The following is a 19417-nucleotide window of genomic DNA, read 5'->3' as shown; positions in this document are numbered from 1 at the left end:
GAATTCTCGACTTGTGTACAGCGAATAACTATCCGACACATACTTCATCGGGAATCCCATATCGTTCCATGTGTGCCTAAAGTTTCCTGATCACAATGGAAGCCTTCAGCAAATACATCCTGTCGATCTCGAAGAAGCCAGACTGAAATAATTCACAGTCACCATGTAACTCTTGTGGTTTAAGTGAAAAAGGTCTGTGGAAATTTTGGGCCAAGGGTGATCTGGAACGTCATGACTGATGAGCGTCTCCTTCTGCTGCCTTGTGCTGTAGGTCACACACGTTTTCACACTTGGAAGTGAAATCTTTTGTCACTATTCCTGCTGAGCCAATTGCAAAAGATCGTTTCTCTAGCGCGCCTTAGCGTTGATTCTATCCCTTCATGACTGGCGTGCAGTGTCTGCAGCATGTGCTTTCGAGGGGTCCGTAGGGATTACAAGCCTGTCTCCTCAGAAGACTAATTCATCCTGGATCACCAATTCATCACGGACATTATAGTATACCGCCACGGTCAGAGGTAACACTCTCTTGTCCGCTTGCCATCCAGATTGCACCACAGTTTTCACAGCTTGCAGAACTTCATCGCTCTTAGTCTCTGCGCGGAACATTTCTACTTCGTGCTCTTTCACCAGCAAGTCGTTTATTTGCTATACTTCAAGGCTCTCTTCAACGGTAGATCTTGCTCACCGTGATCGTGAGTGGCTTCTGTTAACAACTTGGGGTAAGGCCGACATAAAGCGCCTACGATATGCAGCTCCCTTCCTTTCTTGTGTCGCACGTCTAGATCATATCGTTGCAGCCTCAAAATCATCCTCTGTTATCTCTTTGGAGCAGAGACCAGCGGATTAGCAAGTATTGCTTCTTAGGGCTTATGGTCAGATTCGACAACCACCGACCTCCCATAAGTATTTTTTGTTTTTAATGATAAACATACTGGCGCTAATTACAATACAAAACCTAACACTACTCACAATATAATACATACATTACAACATGACTCCTGCATCAGTTATAGACAATGTAACACTTACGCCAATGTCTTTTTTAACGTTTCATTTCTTACAGTGTAATACAAACCTTTGCATACAATATAATAATACAAGTATTAGTCAGCGAACAGCGTTTATTATAAAAAAGGGTGTTGTTCGAGCGAGTATTAAAGAGGAAAATCATCTTTCTTAATGGTTTCCCTTGCCGATATCTTGTTTTGATCTAAAAGATTATTCAACCATGATATTGATGAGGTGTGCTGTTCACGAGTGACTTCCTGCATCAAGAAAATATATTAAAGAAAACTGCTTGCGACAAGCTGATCGGGATTCTTTGCACTAACTTCGGATGTGTTTGATCACTCTACTTGAATTATGTTTTTGCGATCGACTTCCATTATAATAAGCTGCTTATCAAGCCGCAATGTGGCGCATTCAGTTCTTCTTTCGCTAACATTTCAACTCCCGTTCGTCGCATTTTGACGTTTGAAGAAAAACGATAACAAAAGAAAAGTGACATAATGTGGGCAATTGATGAGAGCCGATTAAAAACTCATTAACATTTAAACACAACTTCCTCCATTAAATGAGTAAGCGAAACGAAAACTCCAAATAATCTTCTTTTTAAGAAGTTTCATTAACTCACACTTGATTTTTGCTTGTTAGCAGGGCCATCAAACATTCCCTGTCATGAACGAAACGCACAACACCTGTTTCTATTTGAACATTAACTTGGAAAAAACGGAAGAAGTTTTCATCACAAATATTCTAACATGTATTTTCAACTCAGTGTTTTCGTTGTTAACTTGTGCGGGAAATTTTATCATCCTGCATGCGATTTGTAAAGACCAGCATCTTCATTCACCGTGTTTCATCCTTCTGTGCTGCCTGGCATTTTCAGATCTTCTTGTTGGGGCGAGTTGTCAGCCATTTTTAGTGGCACACAAAATAGCCGAACTTCTGAATAATTTTCCCACTTTCTGTACGTTGAGAATAATTCAAAACTTTTCAGGCTACATGACTTCTGGTGTTTCGTTACTCACTTTAGCTGCAGTGTCCATTGATCGTCTTCTTGCCGTAATTCTTCATTTACGATACAGCGAAATTGTGACTGTTCCTCGGGTATTTCAAACCGCTTTTTCTCTCTGGATCTTTTCAACAACAACTGTTATAGTCAAGTTTTGGATGAAAAATGCCAACTGGATTTTCCTCCCCTAGGTTATGTTGTTTCTCACACTTCTTGTTATAACCTTCAGTACTTCCAAAATCTTTCACATCGTTCGCAGACACCAACGCCAGATAAATGACCAAAACATGGCCGTCCTGAGTCTTCAGAGCAACACAGTAAACGCGCTCAAATGTAAAAAGTCTGCTGTGACTGTAATTTATATTTATGGTTTGCTGTTGATTTTCTATCTTCCATTCGGTGTGGCAATGCTTGTAGAAGCATTTATTGGCTATACAAGGTCCGTGAAGATTGCCTATGACTACGCTATAACTGCTGTTTTCATCAACTCTTTCTTGAATCCACTGGTGTACTGCTGGAGAATAAGGGAGATACGACGAGCTGTTAAGAATACTCTGAGAGGACAATGAACTCTAACAACAAAGTGGACAGGATTTCTTCCAAGGTCGCTCATACTAATGGACATGGTCAGCTTAAAATTGCACACATTTTTCACCAAGCTGGACAAAAGTGGATCTCGGTTTTGCCTTCAGGAGTACAGAGGCGATTTCCCACACAGGATAAAAAACAGCCTCTTAGGGACGTACTACTAGCAAAGCGAAAGCTCAAAGCTGCCGCACTTGCGCAAGCGGGGATATGATTATATTTTGCCCAGACTGAGAACTGAATGTTTCTGAAAGCGCTCTCATTTGTAAATTGATATCTTCTTAACCGTGTTTATAGTTTTCTATTTCTTAATCGTGTAAATTTACACGTTTGTTTTAGATTTTTTCTCTGGATATAGTTTCATCATTTATTCATTCAATATGGTTAAAAAAAATAAATGTTTAATGGCGGCGCACTGAAGATAATGTGGAATATGTGTAAACATATGTTGGCCGCCGGCACTCCAGTTGCCTTTTATTGGAAGGACAAATTGGGCTAAAGCTTTCTAGTCAGGGTACTAAATACGTCTTATTCGCTGATGTATATAACAAAATAGCAATAAGGGACTTATATGCGTAAGCTTGAGCGATAATACCGCATACAGTGGACTCTTCTTATGTCTACGTTTCGCATTTGTGTAATTATTCGGTTAATTTTTTGCGTCAGGAAAGGAATTTTCGCTTACATCCAACGGATAAGAAAGCAAAGACTTATCGAATCCAAAAGAAAACGTTTCCGAGTTATTTCTGGTCTGTACTAGCTAATTACGAGTGGGTGGGTTGGAGAACAATAAAAGTCGTTGAAAGCAACCCCGGACCTTTTTAATGTGTTGCTCGAAATTCTACCAAACATTTTACAGTTTCTTACAACCAAGGAAAGAAGACTACAGAAAAAAAATGTTTATCTCTCCAGGAAATATTGGAACGCTTGAAAATGTTTTCCTGTTTATTGGAAATTAACGGCAGTTGTTAAATGAGGTTCCATGCAAGCATTAGTCAGCGTCCAGCGTTCATTATAAATAAGGGTGTTGAGGAAACTCATCCTTCCTTAAGCTGATCAGTAGTTTTTGCGCTAATTTTAGTAGTCAAATATATCCGCAATTGTAATATGAACAAAATGAAACTGCCAATAATTCTTTCTATGGCTCAGTCTTTATTTAGTCTCCTCCGGCCACATTTACATTTCACTTTATAGATTATTAGCAACACGCTTCCATGTGTTGCTGATAATTTTAAGCACCCATAGTGTGGATAATTACAGAATCCAAATGCGGTAGCACAACCACGGTTATTAAAATTTGCGACAGTTCAGTTACTTTAAAATTGCGACCGGTGTGTCATTAGAAAATGCGTATTTAATTATTAGAGCTCTTCCGAAAGTAAATGCATGGGAAAAGGGAATAAATCAGCAGCTGGTGTTATTATGTTTTGTCTGATTTAGATTTGTGTTTGGTGAAAACTAATCGTAGCTTGCTGGCACGAGTATCCAGCGCTTGATTACTGGTGCACACATTTGCTTCGAGTTTTGATTGGCTCCTTTTCTTCGTTGTTCTTCATTGGTCAGGGCTGTTACAATTAAATTATTTTATCCAATTAAAATTCGCCATAAAAATTACCACTGATAATGGCAAACAAAACAACTTTTTTTATGAAAGGTATTAAAAAACGCGTTGGGATTACCATCTGTGACAGTGCACAATTTTCCTACAATATTTTCCCACTTCGATAACCATGTAAAAAATAGAACAGATCAATCACTGTTAGATTTGAACAAGAGAGGATGGTTACCTCATCCTCTCTTGGTTTGAATGATTTCAAAAAAAGGCAGGTTGAGAAATTAAAATATTTGTTACATTTTTCACCCGATTCATACCATCGAGCTCTGCTTCGCACAATGGAACTTTTAGCTTTCTGCACGGCAATTTGGTATACTGTCGCAAACACAAGTGCAAGAAGTTCCTTTTCTATTTGGGCATAGTTTCCTTCAGCTGCAGTCAGGGCTCTGCTAACGTATGCCAGCAGTCTACCATCTTGGAGTAATGCGAATCCAAAGCCCCTTCGTTTGCATCGCACTGAATGACTAATTCCGCTGTGCCCATAATGCGCTGAACACCAGTTGCATCGGTTAGCCGCTCCATGTTTTAAAAGCACTGCTTCAACTTTGGACGGGTCTTCCTTAACTCCTTCCGAGGTTAGAAGATGTCCAATGTAGGGTACCTCTGCTTGTTTGAAAAAAACTTTCTGTTTGTTTAGTTTAATGTTACGCTCTTGGCATCTCGTCAGCAGCTTCCTAATTTTAACGTCATGACCTACTATCGCATCCCACATCGTGTCTCCAATGCCTCCCACTAGAATGTCATCCGCAATTGCATATGTTCCCTCAAGGCGTGCAACTGCTTTATGTAAGCGAAGCTGATATATTTTACTAGCGGGCGAAATCCCGAAAGGCATACGATTCCATTTGTACCTGTCAAAGGGTGTAGCAAAGGTCGTTACTTTCAATCACGACAGAATTCACCCATTAGGTTTGCCTGTCTACTTTCGCTATGACACCTCTGGCTTCAAGATCATCAAGGTATTCTTTCACTGGTATTCTTAAAGCTTAAGGAACTCTTCTCAATGGCTGCTGAACAGTTTTAACTTGTTCGTCAACTTCAAGTCGTAATGGTGTTCCAAGATTGCCAAGACCATCAAAAACATCTTTGTATTCGGAGCACGCGTGTTCAAGGATAATACCTTCGTACGCCTGGCTAGTTGTCAAGTTTACGTCGACATATGTTGGTTCGAATTCAAGGCGTGTAGGCTTAATCTTGTCATTTCTGACTGAAATTAATTGCATTTGCTGTCCGGTTTTACTCTTGGTCAAATTGACACAGTTTTCATCCTCTACAACGGTAAAGTTCCTTTTATCCCCGGATTTTGTCAGTTGAACCTTGCACTTTCCAAGCGGCCTGAGAGAAGAGGCGTGATACATCTAGAGGACTTGATTTGTGGGCGTGATCTTATTTGCACATTTTGTTCCTTTGATAGTGCTTAATTTAAGCACATCACACGTTGCCCAGATGTCCACTTGGAAGTTAACGTCATCTCCCCCTTTCATTTTCATGGCTTCCCTGATCTTTGAATGAACGTTGCTCTGGGTCGCGTGCTCAGGAGTTAACTGAACTGCAAACAGTGACTCACCAGAATCACTGGAATACTCCACTGTGTTGACTGCACGCTTTTTCTTTCTTACACGTTGTATACAAAATTTAGCGAAATGGTTACTTCTTCCACACTTTCTGCACGTCTTCCCATTCGCTGGACATTTTCCCCTCTTGAGCTTGTGAGTTCCACCGCAGTATTTGCACCTTTTGACACCTAACTTTTGGGTCCCTTTGCGATTTCTTTTCAGAGCGGTGTTTCAAAGCGTGTATTTCATTAGTATTCGGATCCATTGCTACAGCGAGATCCTTTAAATGTTAAGCGATTGTTTTTCCGCTTTTGCAGATGTTGATCGCTTTTTCTAGAGTGAGTGGCTTCTCTTACAGTAGCTTCTTTCGCAATACGGGCTCTTTAACACCAAACACAACTCCATCGCGTAGTAGTGAATCATTAGTGAAAACACTGACCAAAATTACACGACTGCGCAAGTGTTCTAAGTGGGTGTATTGCACAAAGTATTCAATTTTAGATGGAATAAAAGTGTTCAGAATATTCAACACGAACTTGAGATTGGCCTTCTGCCAAACTGATTAAAAAGTCGCCGCTTTTGTTAAGTTCTTGCTTATATTTCGTTTTAATTTTCCATTCCGGTTCACCTTGCAGGTGCACTGGCGGTGAGCGTTTTTATTCTCAATTAAGAGTGAGTTCACGAGAGGACCAGGCAGGCGTGATACATGCCATCTCTACGATTTGGATGAAACTTGGCCAGATTAAAGCACTCATTTGAAAACTCAAACACGCTGACAAACATACAGAAGTTCATACAGAAGTTTCAATCTCTTTTAATTTTTGTTCAAACTGAAGCAACCCAGTGACCTTGTAACGAATTATGTCCTTTCGTTAGTTGATTAATTTAATCTCTTTTCAGAACGTTCTTGACTGCTTGTCGTATCTCCCTTATTCGCCAACAGTACACAAGTGGATTCAACAAAGAGTTGATGAAAACAGCAGTTACAACACAGCCATACGCAACCTTCACTGGTCTGGTATACCCGAGAAATAATTCTACAATCACTGTCACACCGAAAGGAAGATAGAAAATCAGCAACAAACCATAAATATAAAGTACAGTCACAGCGGACTTTTTGCACTTGAGTACTTTCACCGTGTTGCTCTGAAGACTCAGGACAGCCATGTCTTGTTCATTTATTTGGCGTTGGTGCCTGCGAACGATGTGAAAGATTTTGGCGGTACTGAAAGCTATAGCCATACTGTTAGAAGGAGAGAAATGACGAGCACAGAACTCCACGCAGAATTGCTCATCCAGAGCCTTAACATTACACCTGCTGAGGAAACGATCCAGAACACGAAAACATTTGAAACACGCGAGGAACGGTCACAATCGAGCTGTACCGTAAGTGGAGAATTAGAGCAAGAAGACGATCAATGGAGACTGTAGCTAAAGTGAGTAACGAAACAGTAGACAAAATGTAGCTGGATATCAACTGAAACATCCTTAATGTGCAGTAAGCGTTAAAGTTATCCACTATTTCGGCTATTTTATACGCTACCAAAAATGGCTGACATATCGCACCCACAAGAAAATCCGAAAATTCGAGGCAGCAAAGAAGGATGAGTGCTGGTGAATGAAGATGATGGGCTTTTCGAATCGCATGCAGAATCACAAAATTCCCCACGGATGTAAGCAGAGAAAACAATGAGTTGAGAACACATAATAGAACGTTTGTGATGAAGACTCCTTCGGTTTCATCCAAGTTGAAATCCAAGAAAAAGCACGTTAAATTGTTGCTTTTGTTCATACCGTAGAAAGTCGGTTGTCGAAAAAGATCCGAAGACGCAGCCAGAAATTAAACTGAGTCAGTAGAATCAGATATCAGTTTTGCAAAAATGAGGTTTGCAGCTTCGAATTCTCCGTTTGACCGCTTCTTTTAATAGTATGTCCCTGTTCCCCTGTGTTAGGATTATTTAGCTCTCATTAATTATGTCATTCAGATGACGTTATCTCTGTGGATAATATTCCTTTCGCTCCCACTAATGGACAATATAGATTACTTTCGCTGGAAATAATTACTGACCCTCAAAATATCCTATTGTTGTCTCTCTGCATTAAATCAACGCTTTTTACCTGCTCCATTCGTAATTTATGCTGACTTTGAATATTAACAGAGAAGATTCATGGTTGTCGGCTTGTTATTCAGGTTTGTGCAAGTGTCTGAGGAAACGAAGGCGGTCCTTTTTGTAAGCTGGGAAATTATCAGGGGTAAATCTAAACGAGCTAAAAGAGTCAATATTGCAATGGACTAGCTGCAGTGCAATATTTTTAATATTGCATCCTGTTCGCAGTAATCTTTTTAAAAATTTGAAAAAAAAATTTATTCTCTTAATCAAGAGAAATTTGCTGAAGCAGAGAACTGTAAATATTTTAATATTTATTTATTTATTTATTTATTTATTTATTTATTTATTTATAAGGTCATGTCGACGTCGACATGGCGCCATTATCAAGAGAAGATTATTATTCAAATATTTCGAAAAGACCTTTTAAAGTTGAAAAAATTAACATAAGGCATGGTCGTGCCAAGCTCTTTTGCTTAATGCCATATATTAATTTTTTCAACTTTAAAAGGTCTTTTCGCAATATTTGAATAATTATCTTCTCTTGATAATGGCGTCATGACGACGTTGAAACTTCTTTATAAGTTTATCCTCAAAGGGGAAGTATCACGCAAATTTGCTGTCATTTCAAAACCCAAAAATGTTTGTCTTTCAGCAGAAACAACGAAATAATTGTCAAGTTTGTTATAAACTATCACCTCAGTGCAACAAAACAGGGTAGGTCGGTATGGATTGAAACTTGAAAAATTTTAGGCTAATGGTTTCAAGTTCTCGCATTTTTGTTTCTAAAATGCGCTAGAACAAATCACGAGTTGTTCCTTTCAAGAATTGAGTTGATTTCTCTCCTCTCGTCATTCTAGAATTATTTGGCAGCTGACTGAAGGTCTTACTTCAGCATTTTTAACAAAACATATCAAAAACCCCATGACACTTCCCCTTTAATATTTATTAAATTTCGTTTGTTAGCGTCCTCGTGTGAAAGATGAGCATTTATATGTTTATGTTGATATATTGATGTTAATTGTGCATGCCGCGTCATTCTTCCTTGTAGGTGACTTGGACTTCAAGTGGCTGCTTTCTCCTCTCGATAGATTATGAGAGCTTATTTCAGGAGTCATAAAAAGAGGCAGTGAACGACTGATAAAACAAACAGGATCGCAGTTCAGTTTTTCTTAGTTAAACGCGTAATTGTTCACGGCGGACGGGAAACGACAGAAATGACCACGTGACCATGTTTAATCCGGATAAATATGGTCACGTGGTCATTTCTGTCGTACATGGATAAGAATAGTGCAAACCAATGGACCATTTCCGAGTTGCTTTGAACCTCAGTATGAAAGCGAGGCTAAGTGCTAAAAGGTTTTGTTAGGAAAATTAGTTGTTATTCATATGCAAACATAACTAATTTTCATATGAAAAGTTTTGCACTTAGCATCACTTTCATAGTGAGGTTCACAGCAACTCGGAAATGGCCTATTCTGGCTTGTCATGTTAACGCAAACCTACTCAATTTTACTGAGAAATTGAAAACAGCGGCAAATGAAGGCTTTATTCAGTCATAATCTAGCAGTAACTACTGTAGCAGTTACCAAAAACTAGTTCATGTAAGATTTCACAGTGTACTCCATTTGTTACTTCTGCTTGTTTCCGTGTTTTGCTTTTTTGTTGTTGTTGTTGTTGTTGTTTGTTTGTTTGTTTGTTTTTGGGGGGAATGCAGTAGAGGGTCAAAAACATCAGGTAAACAAAAGATGCGTTGCTATGAAAACCGAACCTTCATTGAGTACCTTAAGCTAAAAAGTGCTTCGTTGCCATTTAGCCCTAGAAAAAAAAATACACCTGCCCCTGGAAAGTTAGATGGTTGAAAATATCTTTTGCGAAAATAAAAACAAAAACATTTGTTGACCTAATTCCAGGCAGACCTTTGTCCTTAAAAGATCAATTAAGAGCAAAAGATGACAATTGTGGGCGAGATCTGTCCACCATCCGTCCAGCGCTTTGACCGATTAGAGTTTAAATAAACATTATCAAGCTTTCGTAAGAACCTCGCTCCAAAATAGCCCAATTTCAATATATTAAAATTCAGCCTGAACCAATAACATAGCTTCGAGGCTCCGGAGAATAAATGACATGGGTTTATTCCCCGGAGCCTCGTAGTGATGTTTATTGTTTTAGGCTGAACTTTAATGTATAAAAAATTGGGCTATTCTCTTGGCTTCCATAGGCTAAGATCTCGTCTCCTCTCGTTCTAAGGGTTTATTAGTTTTCAACAGATATGTGAGGAAAAAAACAAAACAAAAAAACAACTAGGTTTTTCACTTCGCTTATCGTGGGCTTTGTTTTAGTTGGATTGTTAAATTTCGGTTCTCATTGTTAGCCTTGTTTGAAGGATTGTATGATTTTTTTTCTTCAATTGATGCAAATAGTTTGTGTTAGTATATATTAGTATATAAATAGCTTGTTCTTTAGTACTGAAATGTTACATTACATTCTATGGAGCTTGTTCTATCACACTTTGTTATAATCTTCGCATGTTGTAATACCTGCCGCACTTTGTAATAAAATCTGAGCCGTCGCACTTTGTCATAATCTTGAGCCTCTCTATGGGTATATCCGAAGAAATCGAAGACGCGAAGATCACCGCTGAAAAAACGAAGATCTCTAGATTGAAGCGAAGATCTGAAAATTTACCAAAACTTGCGTGATCAAATGGAACACTCAGATGTAGGATCCGTGGATTTCTTAACTCGTGAATTAATGCTTCTGCTATTGTATCTCGCTGCGTGAAGATTGTATGTTTTCTCTCACTTTCGAGAGCTATAGCTTCGTTGTAGCGCTGTCTTTTAGCTCTTTGAGTTGCTTCTTATCTGAAAAACAGCTATTGCGTTCTTAGAGCAGCAGATATTTAAAGCTAAGAGAGACAACTTTCTTGTGAGTCTCTAGGATATTGGGGAATTTCTTTTGGCGAGTGTCTAAGATTGTTTCTCATGCAAGACTGCAGTTTCGATTTCTTGGAATCTCATCAGTTGCTAGCATGTTAAAATGTGGTTAAAACGTCGCCAAAGAATCCAACAATCCTTTATTGTTTCAATAACTGTTTATATTGCTTTTCGTGAATTTAAACAATAAGTTATGCAATTTCCTATTGAAGTGAAATATTTATCAATTGTGAATAACACGGAATAAACGTTTAAACCATTTCAATCTGAAAAAACGAAGATCTTCCTAAAAAAAACGAAGATAAGCGAAAAAATCGCGAAGAAAACGAAGACCGTGGGTACCCATAGAGAGGCTCAATCTTGAAAATAGAACTCGTAATACAATTGTCTTACTTCGTATCCTGTCGCAATTTGTAATAAAATAGCTGTTTCACTTTGTCATAATCCTGGAAATAGAACTCGTCAGTAGGCAAAGTGGACCTAATGATAACTTTGTTTACATGCGGAAATCGTACCCAAGTAAATGTATACAGCGTATAAGGTATCTCTAGTGAAACCTGCATTTTCTCGTCCAAACGATTTTACCTTGGAAAAATCATCGTCATCATCACCATCAAATCCACCATTATATAAGCATTTCCTGTCTTTCTTGCATAGACGTATTAAGCCACCTCATTAACTAGCATCTAAAAGCCATACCCACAGACTGACACACCCGCACACGTACACACACCAACTTCGTAAAGACTGGGGAACGGTCGACGAAAGGAGCAATAGGTATTCAAGGGTTTATGAATCATGAGATAGTAACGAGTAAAAACTGGAAAGAGTAACACAAAGGCTATTGAGAAATAAACGTCTCAACTACAACCTGGGGACCTCAGTCGGCTTGCTTTAAAACTTGCTCTTGTGCTCAGAACAACCCACTAATCAACTGAACTAACTGAGCCAAAAGGAGGGTAATTTACAGTAGTTTCCAGGACGTTAAAGGCACAAATTATCACCAATAAAAAGCTAGGGTGACGTGTGAATCTATAACCCACTAATACAGAATTAACCTAAAGGAACAAGGTGTTTGCTTGACTCCTACACAACAAGAAATACGTGGAAATAGTTAAACAACCTAAGGTGTGTAAGGGATAATTCAGGAAAATAAATGAATGGTGATTAACGTATCAGCAACCCTTCAGGACCGTCCGCGCGCGGACCGCTCTGGCGCTTGTGTTTTAAATAAAAACCCACACAAACCGCACATTTTCTGAAAGCTTAATAATTCCAAATTGTGGATTATTCCTTTAAAAAATGAAAAACTTAAAGGTTTTTCAAATTTGGGAATTTTTTTTCGAAAGCATGTCTGTGTAAATCAACCTCCAGGCTCGCCGAAAATGAGCGGAAGAGAGCGATGAAGATCGCATTTTATTCTTAACACGTTATACTGAAAAAAGGTGTCTCAGATTTTTGACAATTGCGTTTATTGTTTTTTAATGGACAGATAAAGTTAGAGGAGACAAATCATCGGCACCTCAAGTGGAACAATCATAATTCGCAGACATCGTATTGGAGAAAAACTATCTGACAATACGCTGGCCAAATTTCAACCAAATCGGTTCAGGCACTGCGGACTTGGAGTTAAAAACGTACGCTCGACTTATCGAAACTTTCATTTCGAGGAAAAGAACGAAATGTATTTTTTCGGCTTGTTACTCGAAATGGGATCATAGCGCCTAAACGTCAATGTTGATGCATACCAGAAAGGGATCATCTTGCTCTAACAATAGGTGTTGGACACGTATAACTTGAAGCCAAAAAATAGATGACGCGGCGCGTGGCTAGAAATACACTAGTCGACATTTGTTAATTAAGGTTAGTAAATTCATAATTCTCACTCCAATTATATGATGAGCTACATTTTCCGTAATCATCAAATCTCATGTTGACCCATGTTGGCAAAAATCCCTGGACATTCTAATTTAAATTTAAAACATACGGAAAGAAAGAAGAAAGTCATCCAAAGCGAAACAAAAGGCCATTGCAGAGAATGAAGGGGAAGCAGAACATCACTCGGTCAACACAAAAGAAAAAATGCTGGCCAAAATGAGACTTGCTAGGTAAGAAAAGAATTGATTTTACGACTTTGTTTTTTTTTTTTCAGACAGCACTGATTATCGTTCACTGAGCAAGGCGCATTGTATACAGTAATGCTCTGCAACACATTGTCAACTGTCGCACTCAGTACCTTTATTAATAATTCTCTTGCTTGTTCCACTGAACAGTAACGCGACTTCTATTCAGCCCAATTTATGACACTAACTTATTTTTCAGAGACCGAGAAAACTAAACAACTTTGAAACTGCCGCGTTCAGCTCGAAAGCCAAGAACTGATGCGCGATTGACATCGAATGTCCTGCCTTTCTTCGTTGTCGGAAAACGCAAGATTAATTTGGCGCGGCAAGCACGATCCACGTTGAACCAAGTCCATATTTATTTTCTACATTTTCCAAAAGATGGACACTTCCCTGGCAAAATTAGACTGCAACCAGTCCCTTTCTGGATAGTCGAGAGGTCGCGCAAAATAGCCGAGCGCGAGAAAACTGGAGCAAACGAGCGGAGGGGGGCTTGGGGAGAGGCGGGAAAAAGGGGAAAGGAAAAAAAGAAAGGGATTGCACTCTTAGCTGTAACAGATGCGTTCAGGGTAACTCCGCCCACAATTCGTTAAACCCATGACAGCTTATAGATAACCACTCTGCATTGTTATTCAATGACCAGAACGTTAGGAGCGAAGAGGAAGAATCTCCGAACTTGAGCATTGATCCGAGCTTCTCTGAAAAGCCAAAATCTCTAGAAGTTGTGGTGCATTTGAATTTTTCTTCGAGGCCCAGCGTGAATGAAATCGACGACACAAACGCCCGAAGTGTAATAAAGAACGTGGCGCCAGACAACTTTCACGAGTGTCTTCAGGGAAATCCGTCTGTCAAATCTTGCGTACGCGTGCTGCTTTTAATAAAACCACGGAAAACTATATATCACTGTAAAGCTGATAAATTGAAGTTTGCGAAAATATCAATGTTTTTCTTTTATGGTGTTGGATAAATAAGCGCTCAGAGGCCTGCAAACTCAATATTAGCGACATGTACTTAACTGAATTACCCACTCTCACGTAAAGGCGCACAACCAAACAAACTGCACAATATCAATCAGGAGATAATAGACTAACAAAGTGTGTCAGGCTTTTTCTTTATTCCTATTGGATTGTGAGAAAACCCATCCTAAGTTTGGACAATGGAAAATTTTTGTAGTCGCGTCAGAAGTTAACATGTCACTGGAAAAATATTTTGAATTTCTCAAAAGCCTGACATATTTTGACTCATTAATATCTGAGGAACATTTTGGCCAAGTTTCGTTGAAATCTGGCAAATCTACATACCCTATTAATTCATTAGAAGATGGAGAATTCGCGCAAAAACAAAAGCCGTGTTTTCGGCCTTGCAACATTTTCAGAGTTTTTGCACGTCATTAAGAGCGGATGTCTGTAAATATCAACCAGAGGTGTGCAATAGCGAAAAATTCAAAATTCTCAAAAAAATTCACAATATAGCCCACGGTAAACTATTGCAAGAAATACATGTTTTACTTCGATCCGATAATTATTTTCGATGTGAGGCTTAATCTTGAATTCACCGCTCCTGAACCGGGTTTTCGGTGTCTGACACCACATGTTGCGAAGACCTTGTTTTAAAAATCAAACCACTTTTTTTCCAAACGAGAAACATCCAGTCTGATAAAGTACATAATTATGGACATCATGAATGGTATGTTACTCGTCTGAAGTGAAAATTAAATATTTAGGAGATTTTTCAATATTTACAATTTTTTAAGCGATTTCTCGTGATGCCAAATTGACAAATTTGCGAGGCTAAAATCATCAACTGGTACATGGCGTTGAGGATAAAAATTTACAACACATGAAAGAGCATCCTTTCTTCTTATAAATTAAAATCCGCTTTCAAAACTATGGGCAACACAGAAGAAAATTTTTGAGGCCGCGAATTACAAGTAGTACTTTAGTGAAATTTGAGCTTTTCTGTATGGCATTCCGTTGCTAAAACTCAGATAAACACAACATGAAAACGTTTCAAATAACAATGGTTTATTAATTCTTGCTACAGAGAACTGCCTGTGCATGACCTATGCTTATAAGACTATTTTCCTTGGTTTTCTATCTTTTAGGGGCAGTGTCAAAAGATTTTAGCGGAGTTCAAAAGCCGTACACGGGTCAGTTTACGTTGTCAACCGGTCGCAACACTAGTAAATATGGAATAAAATGAGACCAGGACTTCTTTCATTCAATCTTACTTTGCAAAAAATGGAGCAAATAGCTAAGAGTGCTATATAATTCATACCTTTGAGCGGCCACACTGGATGTTTAAGAAATATGGGACATCTATAGGAAACATCGTAACACTTTAGGCCGTTTTATACATTTGGTCACAAAGATTGTGTTACATACATTTCACCGGTAGACCGCTGACCTTGCACTTACGTACGCCTTGTCCACGGGATAGAAAGCGATGTTTCGTCCAGCTAGACCCCAAAGACAATTAATTATAATCAGTTCAAACTGAGATTACGGTTTTGGGTTATCACAATTTTATCTGGGTGCGTCTACACTCGCGCAGTTGTTTTGATTTTTGATAAAGTTTTTCAAATTTCAGTCTAAGGTAGCCTGCGAATACAGCCGCCTCTCATCGCTCCCGTCCCCGAGGGGCGTTTCGCGAGGCTACCATGAATGCTACTCAAGGAGAGTTAAAAGCAATAAGACTGTCTAGTTCATCTGGATAAGACCCGATTTTCAATTTATTGTTCACAAAAATTGTCTGTTGTATGATAGTTTTCATGCGATAAAAGATAGTTCATCCATCAGTAATGGAATTTGAGCAGACAAAGGATGGTTTCTTTGGCCTTAATGGGTCAAAGTAAGAACAAGATCCAACAAGATCATGTTGCCTGAATATATGGTGCTGTGCTCTGAATTTTTAGAGTACTTGGGAAAGCCGACAGGCACTAATATCGAGGTCATCTTGTGGATAAGTCTAGATTGCACAAATGTGATGCTCCGATCTCCCTTCGTTTGCTTGAAATGATTAGCTGCCCAACTTGGTGGGACCGAGGCAGAATCGGTTTTGGCAGCACTGTCTGATGCCATAAGCATCTCGATGTCTTGAGCAAATAGACCTGATTAGATGGCTGTCATCGATTTCGAAGATATCAAGGGAAAGTTTGCCCTGAAGTTTAGTCAGTTAGTTTTGTCACTTTGTAGAACTGGTTTTACAGCCAAAGGAGCGTAGCTGTGCCGTCCAGGCTGTGAAACCCTGGCCTTCTTTCTGACAAAAATTGCTCCCCCTACGTCCCTCTCTTATTCCTGCTGACAATGTACTGTGGTCGACTGTAGCAGGTGTGAGTCGTACTGCAGGAATTGGGGAAAATAGGGACGGCAGTGGTGACGCAACCCCGTTTCCCTCCTCGCTCTTACCCTGCCGCCTCCCCACTAAGCTCCCCATTCTTTACGTCGGGAAACTGTAACGGTGACAAAGCACAGGGCCAAATAACTTCAAAAAAGTCACTAAAAATCATAAATGTATGTGGATGTAATAACCAGTAATTCAGAATCAAATTGCAAGCCTTATTAAAGGTAATTCTTATTTAAGGTCAGGAGTTTTGCGTTACAGTAATTCGATACCTGCTCTGCCTACGAGAAGCTCCGCCTCATTTTTCAGTGTTCAGTCAGCCCTTAGATACATGTAGTTTCGAATGCATATGTCTGTGCCACAATCTCTGATTGGAATACATTGGGTATTCGCTGGATTTCCAACACTTGGTCCACATTGTCCTCCAACAATCGAAGCATACTCACACGATACCGTTTCGGCTCAATTTGTTTGAACGCCGTGAAACCAGAATCGAGCATTTTAAAAGTTGGATTGCAGAGCAAAATAAACAAACTGAAGCGATCTGAATACCAACGTGGGCTAACTGCACGTTTAGAAAGTTCAGTGACAGAATAAATCGCAGTTACAGTTTGTATCGAAGGGGCAGTGAAAAATTACCCTTGGCATGCGCCCGGGGGGTACCATTCGAGCAAAGGCCCTTTGATCTTCCTAGATAAGTCGAAGGGCCTCTGCTCGCAGGGTACCCGGGGGTGAAACTTTATATAAAAATTGACGGGGGTGATCGTAGCTTTCGGGGGTTAAAATTCGTGGTTTGGTACCTGTCAAAGGTATGGCGGTACTTTTTAGCCAGTTTTAGGGTATTGAGCGAAAACATATAAGAGAAAGTTATTATAAATATCATTCACCTGTCACTTAGCGTATTCATTTTAGAATTGGTACCACTAAGTGGGAAAATTATACAGACCACGGCTACAAAACAAATTCTGGTACCTTTTAGTGGTACTTTTCAAACTTTATGACGATCAACTCGTCAATTTGGTATAGGAGTCCCCCTCCCCCTGGGGGCAAGTGGTCTGCGCAAACTGTAACGCAATCTCTGCCGTTAAACGTATTTTTAAATCGCGGCAAAATGCATATATCGTTCCTGATTGATGTGAGGAGTTCTACAATGTACAGAAAGCTCGCTAAAAAGGTATGAATTACATAGCATTTGTAGCTATTGTTTCATTTGTTCTAAAGTAAGATTCAATGCAATTCAAAACGTTGACTACGTAAACTGACCTTTGCGACCTTTATACGCTTTTGAACTCGGGGTCTAATAAAACTGCTACAATCTTTTGTGCCTGCCCGAAATGATTAAAAACCATGGAAAGTAATATTATGAACGTGGGCCAAGACCTCTAGCAAGTACCAACAAGCAATTGTTGTTTGAAACGTTTTCATGTTGTGTTTATCTGAGTTTTAGCATCGGAATGCCGGGACAGAAAGCTCAAATTTCACTAAAGTACTACTTGTAATTCGCGGCCTCAAAAATTTCCTTCTGTGTTGCCCATAGTTTTGAAAGCAGATTTTACAAGAAGAAAGGATGCTCTTTCACGTGGTGTAAATCTTTATCCTCAACGCCGTGTACCGGTTGATGATTTTAGCCTTGCAAATCTGTCAATTTGGCATCACGAGAAATCGCTTAAAAAATTGTAAATATTGAAAAATCTCCTAAATCTTTAATTTCCACTTCAGACGAGTAACATACCATTCATGATGTCCATAATTATGTACTTTATCAGACTGGATGTTTTTCGTTTGGAACAAAAGTGGTTTGATTTTTAAAACAAGGTCTTCGCAACATGTGGTGTCAGACCACAGGGGGCCCACACAAACTATGTGACCGTTTGGATTTTGAATTTATAGATTCTGAAGCAATGTATGGGAATATCGAAAATCCTCGTATTATCGTACTAGATTGCGATAGATATTCTCATTTAACATCAAAATAAACGTAGTTTTACCTTAAATGTTGTGTGTTGTCATTCCTGAGGTTGAAGACGGCGATTTTAGCCATTTCGAAGGGTTCGGCGTTGAACGTTCACTCGAGCGTAATAGAAGAGTGAGAAGGGAGGAAAACTTGTTTTGAAAGGGTTCCAGCGCCGGAGCGATTTTTCCCCAAAAAAACGCATCGCTCCGATTTCAAACTTCACAGCATAAAGGTCAAAAGATTTTCGATTCTTCTCGTACCTTCCAATCGAAAATCCATCCAAACAGCCCGGAGCTAGTCCTCGAAGAAAATCAAAATCCCACAGTATTCGAGCGAGTGGAATGCGTAGCAAAATTCATACGTGCCAGCCAAAACCGTCCCTCTGATTGCCCCTTTCTGATTGGACGTTGTTTATGTATCACTCTTCTACAGCATATCAATTTCTTGACTTTATCTATTGAATGGTTGAGAATTTTTAATTTTCACTTGCGTGACGATGTGTGAGGTGAAAACCACCTATATTCACCTCCGAGCAGCCGAAGAGAAACAAAATGGTTTTCCGTTTCGCCTCCGGCGCTTAAAAGAAAATTATTTCGATGAACGAGGCCGCTGTCACAAAATACAAAAAAGGGAACAAAGTTTAGTTTGACTCGTTCACCGTTTTTCCAGATAGCTTGCGTTCTTTTCAAGATTTCGAACTACCGTTTTCATTAAACCCTGCATCCCTTTCTTGTTTCAACAATTACCCAAAAAAGTTTTTTTTTTTTTTGACAAAAATTCGACCTTTCTTCCTTATAAGTAACCTTAATATCATATTTAAGCCCCATTTATAAGCATCTCGCGGTGAATTCTGCCGACAAAGCTTGTTCCGCGGATGCGAAAATTACATTGTACTACTACTTGTTGGCACCAATGTCTTTTAATAAGTTTCGGATCTTTTCGAAGGCAACTGTTTTTAAGCCAAAGTCATTTGACTGCAACTGAACAACAACCACGATCGAAACCCTGTTGGCAAAGATTTTCGCTCTTACGAAGCTTTATATTTCCCGAAACCAGTGGGAAGAACGACCATTACATCGTTTCCCGACGAAAGCGCTTCTACTGCTACCTACTGTTTCTCTTTGAGAACTAAGCCGTCGAGTTGATCGCTTAAATTTACGAAGACATCACTGCTACTCTCTTCC

At 39.3% G+C, this 19417-nt stretch overlaps 1 protein-coding gene and 2 pseudogenes across 2 annotated transcripts in view; 2 read left to right on the top strand and 1 right to left on the bottom strand.

Annotated features, from left to right (window-relative positions):
- The window catches only part of LOC146456232 (melanocyte-stimulating hormone receptor-like), a 102756-nt pseudogene extending 99978 nt beyond the window's left edge, over positions 1–2778 (top strand). The window contains exon 2 of the transcript XR_014858842.1: positions 193–2778. The product of XR_014858842.1 is annotated as a melanocyte-stimulating hormone receptor-like (transcript). The remainder of the gene's footprint in view (positions 1–192) is intronic.
- LOC146456231 (melanocyte-stimulating hormone receptor-like) overlaps positions 1–2802 on the top strand; it is a 59710-nt gene extending 56908 nt beyond the window's left edge. Inside the window, exon 2 of the mRNA XM_085093335.1 lies at positions 2753–2802. The gene's annotated coding sequence lies outside the window, so the exon portion shown is untranslated. The remainder of the gene's footprint in view (positions 1–2752) is intronic.
- Positions 2803–3854: 1052 nt separating this feature from the next.
- LOC146456230 (trace amine-associated receptor 2-like) lies at positions 3855–7677 on the bottom strand (annotated as a pseudogene).
- Between the last annotated feature and the right edge of the window lie 11740 nt (positions 7678–19417).

This window comes from Pavona decussata, unplaced genomic scaffold (assembly GCF_977016875.1).
Source record: "Pavona decussata unplaced genomic scaffold, jaPavDecu1.1 SCAFFOLD_260, whole genome shotgun sequence".
Lineage (NCBI taxonomy): Eukaryota > Metazoa > Cnidaria > Anthozoa > Scleractinia > Agariciidae > Pavona > Pavona decussata.
Note: the sequence above shows the minus strand (reverse complement) of the source record. Positions and strands in the feature narration are given on the sequence as shown.